The sequence below is a fragment of the Pleurodeles waltl genome, chromosome 3_1 (assembly GCF_031143425.1).
Source record: "Pleurodeles waltl isolate 20211129_DDA chromosome 3_1, aPleWal1.hap1.20221129, whole genome shotgun sequence".
In the NCBI taxonomy this organism is placed as follows: Eukaryota; Metazoa; Chordata; class Amphibia; order Caudata; family Salamandridae; genus Pleurodeles; species Pleurodeles waltl.
The window spans coordinates 1,171,352,283-1,171,371,839 of NC_090440.1; positions in this window are offsets into that span (position 1 = coordinate 1,171,352,283).

The window sequence follows — 19,557 nt, forward strand, 5'->3', positions numbered from 1 at the left end:
CACCTCATGTTTGACAGTTTCTCTCATATCTGGGGGTAAATCATGAAGTGATAGCAATGTTATCATCATGCAACACGGCTCATTTTTCATCAACTTGAAGACAGCATCCTCATCATGGTTTTACACTTCTATTCCTGCTGAAGCGCAAAGATAACACAATTGAGTTTTGTTGGCAAGTCTCTTCCCAAGAGATTCACTGGACTGCGATCAGATATGATAAAACAGTGTTTATCCACAAAAGATCCTATTTTCACAATAACTGGGGTAGTTTCTTGGGCAGTGATTTGTTTATTCTCCACACCAACAACTTGGATTGTTTTCCCGAGGAAGGGAGATTTGGGATTTCTACTGTCCTCAGAGTAGAATAGGAAGCACCAGTATTGATCAAGAATGGCACAGGATGGCCATCCATTTTACTGTCTATAAGTGGCCCACTCTGGTCCACCTCTAAGGCTGCGCCAACTACGTAGTCTTCCTCCCCACTCAGGCACCCTCAGGCTGACTGATCGAGGCCGTTTCCATCATTCAAATTAAACAGAGGAAATTGTTGAAAAGGGTAATTATCCTGCATCAAATTTGTGTTCATTCTCAAAGCCTGATGCAATCAATCAATCAATCACAGATTTGTAAAGCGTGGCTAGTCACCCATAGCGTCTCAAGGCGCTCAATGTAGGCATGCTGCTCAGTTGAACAGCCAGGTCTTCAGGTCCTTCCTGAACTGCTTCAATGATACGGTCTGCCTGAGCTTGAAGGGAAGTGTGTTCTATGTCCAGGCTGCTAGGTAGGAGAAGGATCTTCCTCCTGCTGTACTTTTCCGGATCATGGGAAGGGGATCATGCAAGGGCAAGCTGGGAGGAATGGAGACGTCTGTTGAGTACGTAGAAGGTGAGGCGGTAGTTGAGGTATGCTGGTCATATGTTGTGCAGTGCTTTGAAGATGTGGAGTTTGTATGCGATGCACATGTTGACTGGGAGCCAGTGTAGGTCACTGATGTGGGAGGAGATTTGGCTGTGTCAGGGATCTCCAGGATGAGTCTGGCTGCTGCATTCTGGATTCTTTGTAGTCTTCCCTGAAGTTTCTTCGGAATGCAGGCATAGACTGCGTTGTCGTAGTCCAGTTTGCTGGTGATGAGTGTGTGGGTGACTGTCTTCCTCATGTTGGGGGGAATCCATTAAAAGAATTTCTGCAGGAGACGGTGGGTGTGAAAGCTTGATGAGGAGATGGTGTTAACTTGGTGGGTCATCGATAGAGAGGAGTCCAGGATAATGCCAAGGCTGTACGCATGGTCAGTGAGGGTGGGGGGCATTACCCAGAGCGGTGGGCCACCAGGAGTTGTTCCAGGCAGAACGGGTGGGGTGGATCACAAGGATCTCTGTCTTGTCCGAGTTGAGTTTGAGGCAGCTGGCCTCCATCCAGGCGGCGATTGCTCTCATCCTGTTGTGGAAATTCCTCTTAGCTTGCTCAGAGTCCTTGGACAGGGAGAGGATCAGCTGGGTGTCGTCAGCGTGGGAGACTATGTTTAGCTCGTGTTGTTTGGTGATTTTAGCGAGCAGGGCCATGTAGATGATGGAAAGCGTCGGGCTGAGTGAGGATCCTTGGGGCAGTCTGCAGCAAGTGTCTTTAGGTTCTGATGTGAATGGTGGTAGTCCGACCATCTGTGTTCTTCCGGTGAGGAATGACCTTATCCAGATCAGAGCTTTGTCTCGGATGCCGGCGTCGTGCAGTCTGTCGCAGAGGGTGGAGTAGGAGACGGTGTCAAATGCAGCAGAGAGGTTGTGAAGGATGAGTGCAGCAGTGCCTCCGTGGTCCAATATGATGCGTATGTCGTGGGTGGCTGCTAAGAGTGCGGTTTCGCTGCTATGGTTGCTTCTGAATCCAGACTGGGAAGGGTCTAGGATACGGTGTGTCTTGAGGAACTCAGTGAGTTGCTGGTTGACGGCTTTCTCCATTACCTTGGCTGGGAAAGGGAGCAGAGAGAGGGGGCTGTAGTTCTTTAGCTCCTGAGTCAAGCACAAAGGGAGAAATACGTGCTTACAATAAAGGCAGTTTTCTGCTGGATGGCGTAAAAACTGGCCCTATCTTCATGCCCTTAAAATTAGTGCCACAGCATGGATTGCTATGCGATATTCCTTCATGTTATGATGTAACCCAACAGCATTTTGCTGTGGCATCAGAGCTTGAGGAACTTTCAATATGACAGCTTGGGGAACATTGAAACTTTGATCTCTAGGTCTTTGCACACCCTGCATCTGATTTGAATTATTATTACGAGAAGGTACAAATCCCACATTTTGGACCTGATTAGCTGGATTTAAACAACATTCCTGCTTCCAATGTCCCACTCTATTGCAGATGTGACACTGTGTGGATCTTTTTAGACTATGTATTTCCATCCCTGTATCCGGACCGGCATAGGATTTTGTGGTTGCTGGTATACACCTTGCATTGTGCTCATATTATTTACTGCTAAGGGTGTTTGGCTAGTTCTTTGTGCAGCTTTCATTGGGGCAACCATCAGTTTTTTCTTCAGCTTTTTCTGCTTCATATCTATTTCATCATGTCAATATTTTGTGTAACATAAAATTTCATCAATGGATTTATTCTGCCAGCAGATTAAATGTTGCTGAATCATCATACTTATATCTGGCCTCAACCCTGCCGCAAACCTTGACACAAAATGTCCAATATCCTTTCCATCTAGCATCTCCGTACTACTGTACTGTTTGAATGCCTGCAACAACCTCTCATAATAAGCATGAATTAACTCTTTTGGTTCTTGAGTCGTTCTGTCAATTTTGACCCAATGGACATCCTGAGGAGGCACTTTCCCTTTCAGGAATGTCATGACTTCCTCATATTTCAAGAAATCAAAGAAGAGGGACCGGGAGGTTACTGGTCCAGTGTACGGTCTCCCAAATGAAGTACTAGAGCAAAAAGAAGTACACTGTTCCAAACTAAGAAAAAATATAGGGAACCTATTACTACAGGAGCGAGTACCCTCAAGCATCACATTGGATGTCCAGTTTCATCATCGGGAAAGCTCCTCGTTAGACCGGTGATGCAATGCCTAACTAGCTCCCCAGAGGGAGCTCTTAACCGTGTTACAGATGGAATGAGTAATAGAATTCAATACTCAAGTAGTGATGGAGACAAGATAATAAAAGGTCGCCCATCCCCGGTCTAAGGATAAATGCTCCTTGCACCCACCCAGCTGGCCGCGTCCCGAATGTCATTCGGGACGCGGCCAGCTGGGTAGGTGCAAGGAGCATCGGACGACTTTGCATAAATGTCAGTTCCAGCCTCTGACTAGTGATCCCAAGGAGCTTTATCCTTAGACCGGGGATGGGCGACCTTTTTGACGTAGCAGACACACTAAAGTAAGTGACTGTCTTCCTTTTTCTGTCCCGAGTTGGGTGGAATAACCCTTATATTGGAGAAGTCTTTTTCATAATTTTTGGTCCTGATGAAGCGTCAGTGGACCCTATTGGGCCAATAGACGCGAAACATGTAGACCCATTGTTAAGTGGAACCACAATTGGTCTAATCCTCTTGCTAAATACGCTGAGAGCTTGTGAGCATTATCACTCACCCTTTGGCTCTCGCTTTGTTTTTAACCTTGGTCTCCATCTTCCCAATACCGATTAAACTCATGATGATTATTTTCAGATGGATAACCAATTTTATTATCTTATCTCCATCACTACTTGAGTATTGAATTCTATTACTCATTCCACCTGTAACACGGTTAAGAGCTCCCTCTGGGGAGCCCATTAGGCATTGCATCACCGGCCTAACGAGGAGCTTTCCCGATGATGAAACTGGACATCCAATGTGATGCTTGAGGGTACTCGCTCCTATAGTAATAGGTTCCCTATATTTTTTCTTAGTTTGGAACAGTGTACTTCTTTTTGTTCTTGTTCCTCATATTTCTTCATTACCAGTGGTGAAGGACCCTTTGTCAATGTATTTCTAGCAGGTTCAGGGCAGTTTCTCTTTTAGGGCTAAGGGGCTGCTGCCCTCTGAAATTCCTATACAGTCATATAAAAAATATTATATAGATCAATTTGCTTGGAGATACGATCGTATCTCTAAACAAATTGATGCATTTAACTCTGGGATATCTGTCTAAGGCTGCCTGCCCCACCTCGCCTCCCTTTGAAGCACGAGATGGAAGCCAGGAGGTAAAACAACTTTCTACACTGTGGCGCATAAAGCAGAGCTGACTGCTCTAAAGCCCTTAATTTCTATTGTGGTCTATAGCAGTATCCACTATAAGTCAGTAACGTTTTTAGCATCATGATTTTGGGCATCAGAGTCTTCATCCCTGTGTGAGGACAGCCGTCTGTCATTCATAGGCATAGATCCCACCCTTTCCCCATTCGTCCCGCAGTAGGAGTGAATGCATGCACATGTGATTTAGTGCCTTGTCTTCATTAGCAGTAAGTGTTATAATGCTAAACTTGTTTTTTTTGTACTGAGACCCCCTGTCACACTAACCTTCCCCATGTGACATCCCAGGCCCTAGCTGCAGATTGCTGGCTCCTTTAGAATTTGGGCTGCTGTATTTGTTCCTCCTGAAACTGTTTAAAAATATGAGCAGGGTTCTTGCTTCCTTGTGAAATGGATCCAAATATCCGAGCCAAGAACAAGTGGAGAAATATGTGCTTACAGTAAAGGCAGTTATCTGCTGTATGGCGTTAAAATTGGCCCTAAATTCATGCTCTCAAAATGAATGCCAAAAACATGGACTGATATGCGAACAATGAATGTTAAAATGTGTGTCATCCATTTAGTTGCTCTTATTTCAAGTTTTACTTAATGTTGCACCCCCCATCATGCTCTGTTTCTGTATTTCTTTTTGTGCATTTTATTACTTTTTCAAAGTGCACACTTTGACTCATGCCAGGTGTTTATGAGGGGCTCTGATTGAGAGCACTGGTTCTGAGGCTGAAGGCAAAGCAAAGTGCCTGACAGTGGGTTGGTCACTCTGCAGAGCACACAGAACAATGGTCATGTATTCCATAGTACTATGGGTATTTCCCAACAAACAGATGACTGTTTAGATCCATATGCTGACATACTACACATCTATGGCTGACTTCAAAGAGATACCATCCTCAGCTAGTTAAATATTTGAGCAAAGACAGCAGCTATTTCCATCACTATTTCATGGATGTTGTGGAGTTTCTTCTTTTGCCCATACCAAGTATAGCAGAAAGAGTATCCAGGATCAGAGTATACTCCACATTTGAAGGCTACCCCAGATAAGTGCACTTAGATTTGATTAGATTCAGACACTTATTCAAATCTGGTCCTCATCTTGTTAGATCTAAAATCTAAATCTCGCCTAAGATTCTGACTGAGGAATAACCTGATAAATGGCCTTGGCATTCAGCTCCCTACAAATGGGGAGTCCTGGAGCATCGGTAGAAAAAAAAAGTACTCAACCAATAGGGAATCTTTTCAACACACCTCACCACCAAGGTGTTTGTATTGCCTTCTTATGAGTCCTCTGTGTAAAAAGAGAACAAAGATAGCTCAAAGAAAGGACAAGGGCCTTCAGCCTGCATTCATCAGCGCTGGTGCTAAATAAAGGTCGACGTAAGTGTTGTATTGAGTTGCTCATGTGCCCAGCAGAGTTTACCATGGCGCTCAAATGAAATTCATGGGGATGTGAATTCCATGAGCAGTTCTGGTGACAGTTATGCGTGAGCAGGCAAGGGAGCTTCACGTAATGGCTGATGGTGAATAAAAACACTTTTACATCAGAATATATCAGGCACATTTATTACAATTTGAAGATGAGTGTCTGTTCACAGGTACGTCAATCGTAGTGAAGTCGAGTCTAACACAGCAAAATCGGTGGTAGTGTCGATATTCATTATTACGTTGTTGCTGTGTGTTCCTCGAGAATTTGTGATCAACTGGGAGACGTTGCTGACGGACCGTTGGTTCAGCAGCTTCTCCCAGCAGGAAAAGTCCATCCGGGAGAAGGAGCCCGACCAAATTGAGACAGACAGCCAGTTCAGTTTGGTTAACTAAAATTGCCCTGCTTGTAAGAGCCAGTGAAGTTTTAGGAGGTGTGCATGTTGAAGGAAGGGGTGGAACTATTGCCATGACAGTGTGCTGTAAGTACTTTCATGTTAATGCGTGCATAGCAGAGTATTGCAGTGCCAACAGCGAGTGCTTTTCAAGCACCATTCCATCACGTGGCAAGGTGAGGAGCGCATGAGGAGAGAAGCTTGACAAAAGGAGCGCGAGGAGAAGAGATTCATGCTGTGTGCGGTGTAATTCAGCAGATGCACTCAAGGCAGTCAGAGCCTCATTGTCTCCTTCCACAATTAGAACTTCACAGCCACATTAGACAGTGAGGCAGCGCAACAGAAAAGAACAGTGGAGTACTCTTGTGGAGCAAGGAAGGAAATGATTGACATAGCAGCTCTGTCTAGGAGAAGTGGTGCATAGCAAGTCTGTATATGAAAAGTGGTAAAGAAATTGGCAACTCCACCATGAAAGGAGCAGCTAAGTGCATCAGACACTGACCAAGGACTACATAGTATGGTAGTTCTGTAAACATTGAAGAAGGACTAAACAAAGACACACATTGCTGAATTTAGGCTGTATAAGTTAATAATGATAAACAAGAATATTTTTTGGGGGTATTTCTAAATAACTTGTCGTCCATTGTATACAGTGTTATTGGTGGGTATTTAGAGCATAATCTTTAGTAGTAGTCAGATGGTTCAGCTCCTCCAGTGCTTTTGCTGCAAGCTCGTTCACTTGTAATTGAACGGATGGAATGCATTGGGATTTTTGAAAATTATTTAGAAGCCATAGATGGGTTAAGATTCCCACCGACTAGAAAGAAAGCTTTATTGCTCAATGCATTGGGTAAGGAAGGGCAGTATATTTTTAAGTTTTTGGAGATAGTGCATGGTTGAAGGTATGTTTTGATTTCACAGGTTCCATGGATTTGTAGGTGAATCTGTAAGATTTGCAAGAGTCATAGTGGATGTCTTCTCAACATTGGTTATGGTGAAAGTTATAAAGAATATAACATTGGAAAGTGCAATAAAAATATTGGAAAGCGGGTTTAGGAGAGAAGGATGTCCTGGAGATTTTATAACAGACAACAATACTCAACTTATGTCAGCTGTAATGCAGAATTTCCAGAGAAAGCATGGAATAAAACATGTGTACATCACTGTACAATCCACAAGGAAAAGGCATGGTGGAGCGGGTGAACTTCATGGTCAAAGGGACCATACAAATGGCAGTGGGCAGGTCAAAGGTTGTAAGAGGACCAGTGGAGAATTTGGCATGGGCATACAATACCATAGACAATAGAGCTACAGTTGAAACACCTTTTTAGAGGATGAAAGGAAGAGAAGTGAGCATAAAGATATTGCCTCAGTAGTGAAGTATTGAAAGAGGAGAGTGTCAATGGAAGGAAAGGGAGATTAGAAGAAGGGGATTTTGTGAAGATCAAGTTGGGAAGAAGAGGAGATGGTGTGAACACATTTTCTAGTCCTATGGAAGTGCATGAAGTTTATAGCTGGCACGTCGTTCTAGAGAATGGGCAAAGATGGAAAAAAAGAAGGGTGGCATTGCAAAAAAGATGAATGTAGCAGGAGATGGAAAAGGAATGGTGAAATAAAGCAAAGTTTTAGTGTTGCAGGGGATTTATGTTGAAGGATTATGCGGAGATGAGAAGGCGAAAAATGGATGTGGATGGAGGTTTGAGCAGAGAGGAAAGACAGAGTCAGGAGAGGTATGTTGACATAGGGAAGAATAGGCAACAAAGAAGACATCACATGCCTGGCAGGTTTTCTGATTATGTGACGAAGTTATGGCGAGGGTTTCAAGTATATCAGTATGGTTATTTTTTAGTTATATATATATATATATATATATATATATATATATATATATATATATATATATATATATCTCAAAGAACTATAATCCACTCCAGAAATGACCGCACTCCAGGATACGGCTTCAGACAAAATGTATTTAACACTCATGCGTATCGACCATCGCGGTCTTCGTCAGAGCAAACAAGGTGAAACCTAGCATTCTCTCATTTAAAGACACACTAACATTGTTTAAAAACAATAAACATGAAGAAAATACTTTTGTCATCTAATGTCTCATTACCCATAAATCAATCATCACAATAAATCATTGGTGACAGTTACTTGCAGCAATGTATTGAGACCATTCCCTTAACCTTCGGAATTCATGCAAAGAATATACCCATACAGCCTGACCAAGTAGCGGTTCCACGTACAGTCACTTGCCCTGTGGCCATATACCAGTACTTACCCCCACTTGCAACAAAGATGCATCACTAGATTAACAACCTCCTTTTTAAAGCCCCACAAAGATATTTAATAACAGTTATTTGCAACAATGTATTTAGTACCTTCTCCGGGAGGTCAAAATTCATACAATAAATCAATAATAACAATTACTTGAAACTGTGTGTTGAGGAAATTCTCTAAATGTTCAAAATTCATGCAAGAAATACAACCATGTAACCTAACCAACTAGTGTTTTCAAGTACAAGTAATTGCCCAGTGGCCTAGTATCAACACCCACTGCAACAAAGTCGCCACATAGCATGCTATTTTAGATAGGTGTAAAAGTCTGGCATGCAACAAAATATCAATCCCAATGGCATTAAGGAATAATCTATGATACTACAGAATGCTCCCATAAACAAGGGATAACAAAACAAAAACACTAACAATATTTGTCAAAGGATGCATTACCCACCAATATCCCGAAAGGAAAACCATTGAACATACATACAAAACTAAACAAAAAATAAACAAAAAATATGTTCTAGAGTTGAGGCCTTCTTCCGAAGATTCACGTCCATGGAAGGCACATACTAATAACTGCAACCGGTTTATCCCAAAGGTACATGAAACTCTCCATCCAAAGTAAATCCTCTGGGATACTTGCTTCCAAGCTTGATTATATATTCAGATTCCAGGCTCCGCAAAGTATTTTCCCTTTTCCCTCCTCTGGCACTGAAAGGCACCCTGTCAAAACCAAAAAAGAAATCTTTTCAGTGCTTGATTTATGCACCTTGTGCCAGTGCCCTGCCACCGGGTAGGAAGGATCATTATGTGCAATAGCTCTATAGTGTTCCAGAACTCTCTTCTTGATAGAGAAGATTGGACTTCCTATATAGTTCAACCCACAAGGGCAAGCCAGCATATAAACCACATAATCACTGTTACAGTGAATAAGCTTATTTAATTTTGCATCTCTGCCAGTGGCTAATGGGAAAAAACTTCTGTTCACACTGTACCTACATGCTTTGCACCTTCCACACCTAAAAAACCATTTTGTCCCTGCAACCAATTGTTGTTACTACTTCTATTGAAATGGCTACTAACCAAAATATCCTATAGGGAGCCACTCTTCCTATATGTAATCACAGGGCGGGATGTTACCAAATTCCCAATTACTTGATCTGATTTCACCAAATACCACTATTTATTCAAAATATATCTAATTTTCTTGGATTCATTAGCAAAGGTGGTACTAAACCGAATCACATTACTGTTTTCATTCTTCTTATTTTTGTACCTCATCATCAAAGGGCTCTCTCTAGGAATCACCTTTACTTTTCCCACTGCCCCTGTGATGACATTCCTAGGATATCAGTAGCTCTAAATCTTTTGATCATGGCAGCTTGTTCCAATTCATAGGCTTCTACAGTACTAAAATTCCTCTTAGCATGGAGCAATTTTCTATATGGGATGCTCCACTTGTGTCTAGTAGGGTGATGGCTATGAGCATGCAAAATACTATTACCAGCAGTTTCCTTCCTGAAAAGGCTGATCTGTACCACCCCATTCTCTACTTTAATCAAAATATCCAAGACATCAGTCTCAAATTCATGGATTCTGCTGGCGAATTTCAGGTTCAAATCATTATTGGAAATAAAAGTCAGAAAAGCATGCAACTTGTCACATGGACCTTCTCAAATAGCAAATATGTCATCAATGTAATGTGTCCATAACAACAAATGCCTAGTTTCATCCTTGTTTTCTTCTGTCCATATGACCTGGGATTCCCACCAACCCATAAAGATACAGGCATAGGTTGGTGCAAAGCAACTTCCCATAGCAGTCCCGGTGAGTTGCCTTTAGCACTGCTCACCAAATAGAAAGACAGTATTCTCAAGGCAGAACCTCAGCATCTCCAATAGCATCATACAAATACAGAGGTTCTGTGTCAAAAAAAGTGTCTCGATGCCTGTATACCTAAGTCAGGGAAGATACAAGTATAAAGAGATACCACGTCTATTGTAACCATGATATACTCAGGCTTCCATGGAATATGTTATACCTTGGTGATAAAGTCAGTACTGTATCTACAATATGAGGGTAAATTCAGCACCTAAGGGCATAGAAAAAAGTCCAAATAGACAGAGGCATTTTCTAAAAGGCTATTATTTGCTGTGATTATAGGTCCACCCGGCAGGGTCCTGCTATCTTTATGAACTTTAGGTAACATGTAGAAAGTGGGGCAGTTGGCTTGTCCACTCCCAGGAACTGATATTCCTCAATCCCCAAAATACCTTTATCATACCACTCAGATAACGCTGCATGGAAATGAGTCACAATACCTCTATAAACCCCCCTAGATGTTTTCTGCATAACATTCAGACATCTCCAACCATCTTCTTGCTGCTTCTTGATATTTTGCCACATCCCATAATACAACATTGCCCCCCTTATTAGCTGGTTTTATAACAAACAATGTATTGCTCGTAAGGGAATAAAGTGTTTTCCTTTGTTTTAGATTCAAATTGCAGGCCTATTTATTCCTACTATTCTTCCAAAGTTTCATAAGTTTCAAAATAAAAACCTCCTGGAAACAATCAATCAAATCATGGGGAGTCACAGGATTACATTTAGACTTTGCTCTAAGTTGATTCGAACTAGGTCTATCAATTTCCAACCCTAAATTGACAGCAAATCTCTTTCCGATATCCAATGCTTCTCACCAATTTCCAATTCCATCAATACAGCCAGACCTTCAATATCTCCCAAGCATATATTGCAAAACACATGGTTATATTCAGTCACATTACTTGAGGACATGCTAATTGTCTGCTTCTCTATTTGTAAGGTAAATATCTGCAACAGCTTAAGTTTTCTAACAAAGTGAAACAAGTCAATATGTGTTCTAGAATAACTCAAATTAGCAGTAGGACACAAAGATAAACCAAGTTGTAACAAAGAATGTCCATCCTCACCAAGTTCGTAATCCGAAAGGTTCAAAACAGTCAATATATCCTCACCCTTCATTTGTTTCTCTTGTTTTGCCGGGTATTCCTCCCATGTGTCATATTTCCTTTTTTGGATGTATTCGTCCCTCCTAGTTCTCTTTCTCCTTCGCTGCCTCCTCCTTTTTCTTTTGGAGGCTTGCGACAGGATGCTTGATTCATCTGTAAAAAATTGTATTCCTCAGCTTTAGTGAAGGGTGAGCAGCCAGGCCTTGCAGCCAAGTCCTTATAACCACCAACTCCGCGTCACCACTTTCAATTAGAATTTTTACCCCCGGGGACCATGTCCCATTAAATAAAATGGCAGTCGCAACTTTCTAGTCAGGTTGCAGTCAACCAAACTCAATGTTTCTTTTTGCACGGGTATTCACGAAAATTAATGAATTTCGCAAATTATTCACGGTCAGAAACATTCAAATTTATTTGCCCTTAAATATCTCCTAAAGTCTCAAATGATTTTGCACCATATAAAAAAAGCACAGTCTGCGTACTGTCAGCTAGCTTTCTGCTAAATTTGGTGTGATTCTGTTAAGTGGTTCAGGCTCTAGGTGTGATGAAAGGTCCTATGGGAATTAACATGGAAAACAAAATGGAGGTCATTATGACCCCGGCGGTCGGTGGTAATGTGGCAGTAGTACCACTAACAGACTGGCAATACATACCGCCACATTATGACATTGGCGGGTTGGTACCACTCTGACCGCCATGGTGGTAATGACCGCCGGGCTGGAGACTTCAGTCTCCAATACGGCGGCCGTCACTAGCCCACCCGTGGGATTATGACCCTGCCTTACTGCCACGAAAACCATGGTGGTAGGTACTATCAGTGACAGGGAATTTGTTCCCTGTCACTGATAGGGGTCTTCCCCGCCCCCTCCTCAGGTTTACCCCCTCCCGCCCTCCCTCTCCAGCCCCCCACGACATACACGCACCTTCATTCACACACGCACACATGCATTTACACACTCAGTCCCACATTCATCCACGCATGCATATATCCACACACACACACATCCACTCACACTGACATACTTTCATGCACACACACATTCACACAACACAACATACAGGCACTCACACATCCATACATGCACACACAAACAACACGTATCACACACCCGCATTTACACACACGGACAAACACACACACACACACAACACCCCCCTCCCCTGTCAGGGCACCCGACTTACCTGTTGTGAGGGGGTCCTCTGGCAGGAGATGGGACGCTGCTGCCAGCAGCAGCGTCCACAAGCAGAACACCGCCAGGCTGTATCATGTGTCATGATATGGTCTGCGGCAGTCTACTGGCGTGGCGCTGCTGCTGGCAGCAGCACCACCTTACCGCCGTCCACCGGCATGACCACAGCTGGATTTCCGCCATCCTTCTGGCAGAAATCCGGCTGTGGTCATATTATGGTGGACGGCTGGTAGCCGTGGTGAGGGTCTTTTGGCGGCCGTCGCCGTGGCAGTAGGTGGTTTTTACTGCCTTTATCATAATGAGGGCCAATGTTTTTTTAACCCCTTTTTTCTTGGCCCCCGCTTGATGATTCACCCTGAAACTTCCCTGCGTAACACAAATAACCGGGACACTTTTTGGGGGGGGAAAATGTTGTGAAGATTCATCAAATGGAGCCAAAGATATAGACAAGTCAAAAAACGCTTTTTCTATGGAAACATGGTCCTAACTATAACTACCTGGTGATGACCACTATGTAATATATATGGTTTACTTTAAATCAGTGGATTATATTATGTAATCCATTTTATATAGGCATGTATGATTACGGCAGTTCATGTTATTTATTCACATACTATTTGGTGTAAGGAAAGGAGATATGTGTAGTAATCGAGTCAGGACAGCTTAAATTAGGTTCTTTATTTACAGCCCCAGACACGTAATACCTCTGGATCCACTCCGCATCTTCTCCTTAACTGTTAAACCCCCGAATCCTCAACCCACAACATTCTATGTTTCCTCATGCACTGTGGAATCCAATAGATGTGCTGGCTCGTGAACAACGTGACTGTGATTCATGTTACAACACATCTTCCTCTTTTATATGTTCAATTGAAATAAACATACACTTAATAACTGATATCTTATCACATACATGAACTAACAAACAAATACATTTTTATAAACACAACACAATGGATGAATGACTACTAACTCTACAGACTACCAACTCATCTAGCCTGTGTGGTGTTAAGTAGTATGAACACATACAAAATCATCAAACCTTTTTGGTTTGGAAATGATTCTACCAAATCTTCCAGTATTGGTTTGGCTGTTCTTGTTTGTATTATTCTGCAAGTTTTGAGCACCAGAAGTTTCATCGTCTTGAAATGAAGTCTGATCCCTCTTATCAGTTTGTGCATTTGAATTAGGCACTTCCTTATCCACCTCAACATCAGTTTCTAACCAATCATAATTCTTGACTGTCTCTCTCTCAGCTTGTATGTCATTCCTACACTTTGTGATTCTGCCCAAATGCCACACTTTCCCATCACTTAACTTAACTGAGTTACGGAACATCTCCCACACTCTGAGAGGCTTAGAAAATCTACTTTCTCCCTTCCGAACTTTCCTTACTTTCCTACCTCTAACCCAATCTCCCCATTTCACATTAGATTCTCTGGTTCCGAATTTCTTGTCATACCATTCGTTATATGCTTGCTGGGCCAAAATAATTTTCTTTCTCACTATCTCTGGTGACCATCCAGCCTTTTTTACCGAAGATAACCAACCAAGATCTTTGCCAATAGCTTCACGACCCCTCATCAAAGAGAATGGGCTTTCTTCAGTGACACTACTAGGAGTAATTCTATAAACTCAAATTAACTTATACAATTCACTTTCCCAGTTCAAACCATTACTTTTAGCCTATTGGATGCTACCTTTGATGACCCTGTTGAAGCGTTCCACTAAACTATTTCCCTCTGGATGGTACAAAGAGGTTGTTTTGTGAACGATACCATTCCTTTTAAAAAATGTCTTGAATTTCTCAGCAATAAATTGAGGTCCCTTGTCAGTAATTAATATCTTTGGTAGACCTTCTCTCATAAAAATTCCATCTAAAAATGAAATGATCCTTACACATTCTGCCTTATGCACAATTTCAATCTCTGGCCATTTTGAAAAATGGTCTACTGCAACCAGAATGTATTTATATTCACCCTCATTACATTCCACCGGACCTACTACATCCAAACCAATTTTCTCCCAGGACATCTCAGGGCATATAATGGGTGATAGAGGTGGTTTAAATGTTCTCTGACATTTATCGGACTTATTACACTCCATACAGTCTCGTACTTTCCTTTCAATTTGTGTATCAAAACCCGGCCACCAATACTTGTTTTTGACTCTTTGTTTAGTTTTTAATATTCCAAGAAGCCCTTCATGAGATCGATCTAGTATTTTCCTCCTAAGAGATACTGGAGGGACTGCTCTCCCACATTTGAACATTATGTCATTCTCTAAACTAAGTTAATTTCTTATTTCCCAGAATGTTTTTTCATCTGTCCCTAGTTCTTTTTTGTTAGGCCAACCCTTGTTTATGTAACATGCTATTTCTTTTAATTTCTCATCCTTATTCCAGCCCTTTTTCCATTCCGTAATGTCAATGCCTTCCATTCCATCATCAAATAATCCAGCCACGCAGCTTTCATCATCCAACACTTCATCTGTATCACTTACAGGTAATGACATTCTACTTAAAACATCTGCTACTCTGTTTTTGACCCCTGGCCAATACTGATCATAAGTAAAGTCTAACAATTTTACTGACATTCTGCTCAATCTTGTGGAGGCATTTGGCAAGCCTGCAGTTGTTAACACTTTTGTCAAAGGTTTATGATCCGATCTTAGCAATACATGGAGTCACCACACAAATTGTCGAAAATGATTCAACGCCCAAACACAAGCCAGTGTTTCCCGTTCTATAACCGAATATTTTTCTTCAGCTGGAGTCAACGAGTGTGATGCAAAGGCAACAAACCATTCTTTGTTCACATAGTCACACTGGGTCAATACCGCACCCAACCCTTTATTGCTTGCATCAGTTGTAACAATGGTCTTGCATTTTGGGTCAAACCCTTTCAGAAACGGTGCATTACAAATATCCTTTTTCAAATTTTGAAATGCATTTTGACAATCTTTTGACCAAATAAATTTTGTTTTCTTTTGAAGTAGTTGTCGTATATGGTACTTTTTTTTAAAAGTCCATAATGAACTTAGAATAAAATTCGATAAAACCCAGAAAAGCTCTTACATCATCTTTCCCAGTTGGACATGGAGCATCTTTGTTGGCTTCCACTAGAGCTTGTTTAGGTTTAATGCCATGTTTGCTGATACTATGGCCCAAGTATTCCACTTCATTTTGAGCGAATTTGCACTTACTATATTCTATTGTTAACCCCTTTTCCTTAATAGTTTACAAAACTAGTTTCAACTTGTTGTCATGCTCCTCCTTATGTTTCCCCATAATCAGGATATCATCTTGAAAAAACATCACTTCAACGATTCCACTAAAGAAGTTACTCATAATCCTCTGGAACATCGCAGCAGCTGATGCCAAACCAAAAGGTACCCTGGTAAATCGATAACATTCAAAAGGTGTTATGAAAGTTGTGTATTTTTTACTATCCTGGTGTAAGGGCACCTGATGATAAGCAGATTTTAAATCAATAGCTGAAAACCAGCCCACATCTTTTGTTGCAGCAAACATTTCATTAATACGGGGTAATGGATACTGATCAACTAGAATGTTTTTATTTAATTCTCTAAGGTCCATACACAATCTTACCTTCCCATTGGCTCGCCTAACTACCACTAATGGAGACACCCATTCAGCTGATTCAACTTGCTCAATAATTCCATCCTCCTCCAGTTTCGCCAATTCTTGGCGAACCTCCTCTTTAATGGACAAAGGTATGTGCCTGACTTTATGAACACACGGTATCGCTGAAGACTTTAATTCTATTGTGTGTACAAAATCATTAAGCCTCCCTATCTTCCCAGAAAATACTTCCGGATATGCCTCAAACCATTCTTCTTTCTTTATATTGATATTACTCTGAACCGACAACACTGGTTCAGGGTTGTTAGGATCTAATATTATTCCTAGTTCACCCTGGTCAGCCCAACCTAAGACTGACGGTCCCTTTTTAGATACTTACAATTTGCACTTGGCCTTTCTATCCTTGAATTGAAATTCTAGTTCACGTAAACCCAAAAATTCAATTCTGTTTCCTGTATAACTCTTGGCTACTACATCAGATTTGTTAAGATGTGTTCCTAATTCTCCCACATTTTTGTTTTTCCACACATACTCATTCACTATGGTAAAGGGTGATCCAGAATCTGCAATTACATTAATCATCACCCCCCCAACATTCAATTCACACATAGGTTTCCTCCTTTTAACTTGCTCTACATCTAAGATGTCATATTCAATGCAAAAAACATGGGGTACATTGGTGTTCTCAGAATCATCAGAATCGGAGTCACTGTCCTCCCTAATACATTTAACATTCATTTTGTTGTTGCTGTTTTTCCTTCTGCAAACCTTTGCATAGTGACCTACCACATAACAATGGGAACACTTTTGATTTCTTGAAGGACATTTCTTAAAGAATGCTAAATGGTCAGTGCTCCCACACCTGTAACACCTTTTTTGACCCACATTCACAACAACTTTATGTCTGGTGTTCGTGTCTTCTAGTAGACCTTTCTTATCTTCATCCACTTTCCTGTATTTTGTGCTTGAAATTTTGCTAACTTCTTTTACTTCCTGTTTTTCATCCATAACTGCTTTGGCACATCTTCCTGTGAGTTCCGCTTTCTTTACCAGAGCTATTACCTCCTTTAAGGGTGCTTAACCGTTGACCCACAATTTATCCTGAATATTTGGATTGCCTGCATACATAATGATTTGGTCACAAATTAGTTATTCATGCAGAGAGCCAAAACGACATGTTAATGCTAGATTACCAAGTGCTGCCACATAGTCATCAACGCTTTCAGATTTACCCTGCTTTCTCTGGAAAAACTTGTACCTATCCACAGCAACACACAAGATAGGTGAAAAATGTGAATCAAGGTCTTCTAATGCATGCATAAATACATCTCCTCCCTCTCGTGCTTTCTTTTCTACTTGGTTGTACGTCTTAAGCCCTCCTGGACCTAAGCAATATAGTAATACCTTCTTCTTTTTCTCAGGAGAGAAATCTTCTTCTTCAAAACTGTCAATATAATTGCAAAAGTATTCTTTCCATTCCTTCCAAGGCATAGTGGGTTCACCATTTGCAGGTAAAAATGGTTGTGGATGAGTTAAATTTAATGTATTTAATGCACACATGTTTGTTGAGAAGCTTGAGAACAAAAGGTTAAATATAATGTACTTCCTGCAACTTACTTAATCCCAAAATTGTGTTTGAGGTCTTCAAAAGTACAAAATTGGATGTGAAATATATAGAAGCATTCACTGTAGGATCGTTTGCCTGTAATTTATTCAAAGCATGTGTGAGCACATATTGATTTATGCCAGTAGATGGCGCATGCGTATTAACAATGTAGCAATGTTCCTTGAATGATCACAGTACCATGAAACAATTTGTCATTCAGCGCTCACAAAATGAATGGTTCCAATTAATTTAGTGAATAAGTTTGTCAATAACAGCCCGTCTCCACACTGATTCCTTGATCATAGGAATGTGCGCACATACACTAAAAGACAGTCAGCATTTCCTTGAACTAGGTTCTTCCTTATGAGTGTTGAATTTTAAACTCACCCCTTGTATTTCAAAGCGTAATGCGGTATCACCGCAGGCCAACGCACATCACTTTTGAACAATAATCATGACATGACAAGTCTTACATAACCCTCCATTGTTTCCTCACAGCTGGTGAACGAATCTCCGTAATTTCCTCACAGCTGGTGAATGAATCCCCACTGACTGCTCTGCATGTCCAGGGCTGTGCCAGCTCGTCGCCAATTTCTGAAGTAATCAAGTCAGGACAGCTTAAATTAGGTTCTTTATTTACAGCCCCAGACACGTAATACCTCTGGATCCACTCTGCATCTTCTACTTAACTGTCAAACCCCCCAATCCTCAACCCACAACATTCTGTTTCCTCATTCGCTGTGGAATCCAAAAGACTTGCTGGCTCGTGAACAACATGACTGTAATTCATGTTACAACAATATGTTGTACTGAGTTGCTCGAGTGACCAACGAAGGTTACCATGGCGCTGAAATGGAATTCATGGGGATGTGAATGGCTAATGACGAATAAACACACTTTTACATCAGAATTTATCAAGCATATTTACTAAAGAAAGCAGCTGCCATATATGGCCAGTTTAGTTTGCACTTTTTCAAAGAGAAAAACTTGCGTTGCAGACTTGTAGATGAAGTGCTCTACCCAGACTTCTGCTCTTGCACACATGTAGCTCATAGAAAAATTTATTTATTTTCTTACGCTTATTTTTACATTGCTCTTTTAGCTGCAGTAGCTGAACTCCAGTTATTTTTCTGTTGTACACTAAGGGTTTTCTTTTCTGTTATTTTGTTAGATCGCTTCACCAAGATCAACCAATTACTATAAAGGCCCGGAAACGCTGCAAATGCAGTGTGGATGTGCAGCTGGTGCCAAAGGCGCACTTAAGGCAAGCCTGCTTACACCCGTTCAAGTCCTGTCTACATCCAGCTCCTGCCACAAAGCCAGTTCAGGTACATTTCACATGCTAAATAGAGTATCATATTCATAAATGAATTGCTTTCCTTAAATCTACTTTGCTGGTATCCTGAAGGACTCATACCATTGATCTCCAGAAATCCTACTGCAGTTTTGGCTTTCTGACTTCAGACAACCTGTCTTCTTTTCATCCCTGGACAATTGTTCACCATGGCCTAATCTTTGGCAAAACATAAACTCAAGATTATAGACTTTATTCAAAATCATAATTTGCACTTTTTTCCATTCCTGAACTCTGGGCGCTCAAGGACTCCAATCCAGACCTTATGACAACATCCTTACTAGGCTTCAAGGCCCTTCACCCTCCGAACCTGAACGGAAAATTAGGCAGTTTTAGCCCTTTGTATTAAAGTGGCTTGCCAGTGACTTGATTTACGCATGATCCTTTCATCTCCTCCAAACTTCTCGGCTTCAAAATGTATGTATTACAAAGTTTTACTTTCTTTCAGATCCTGGTATATTGCCCCTCACTATTCTCCAA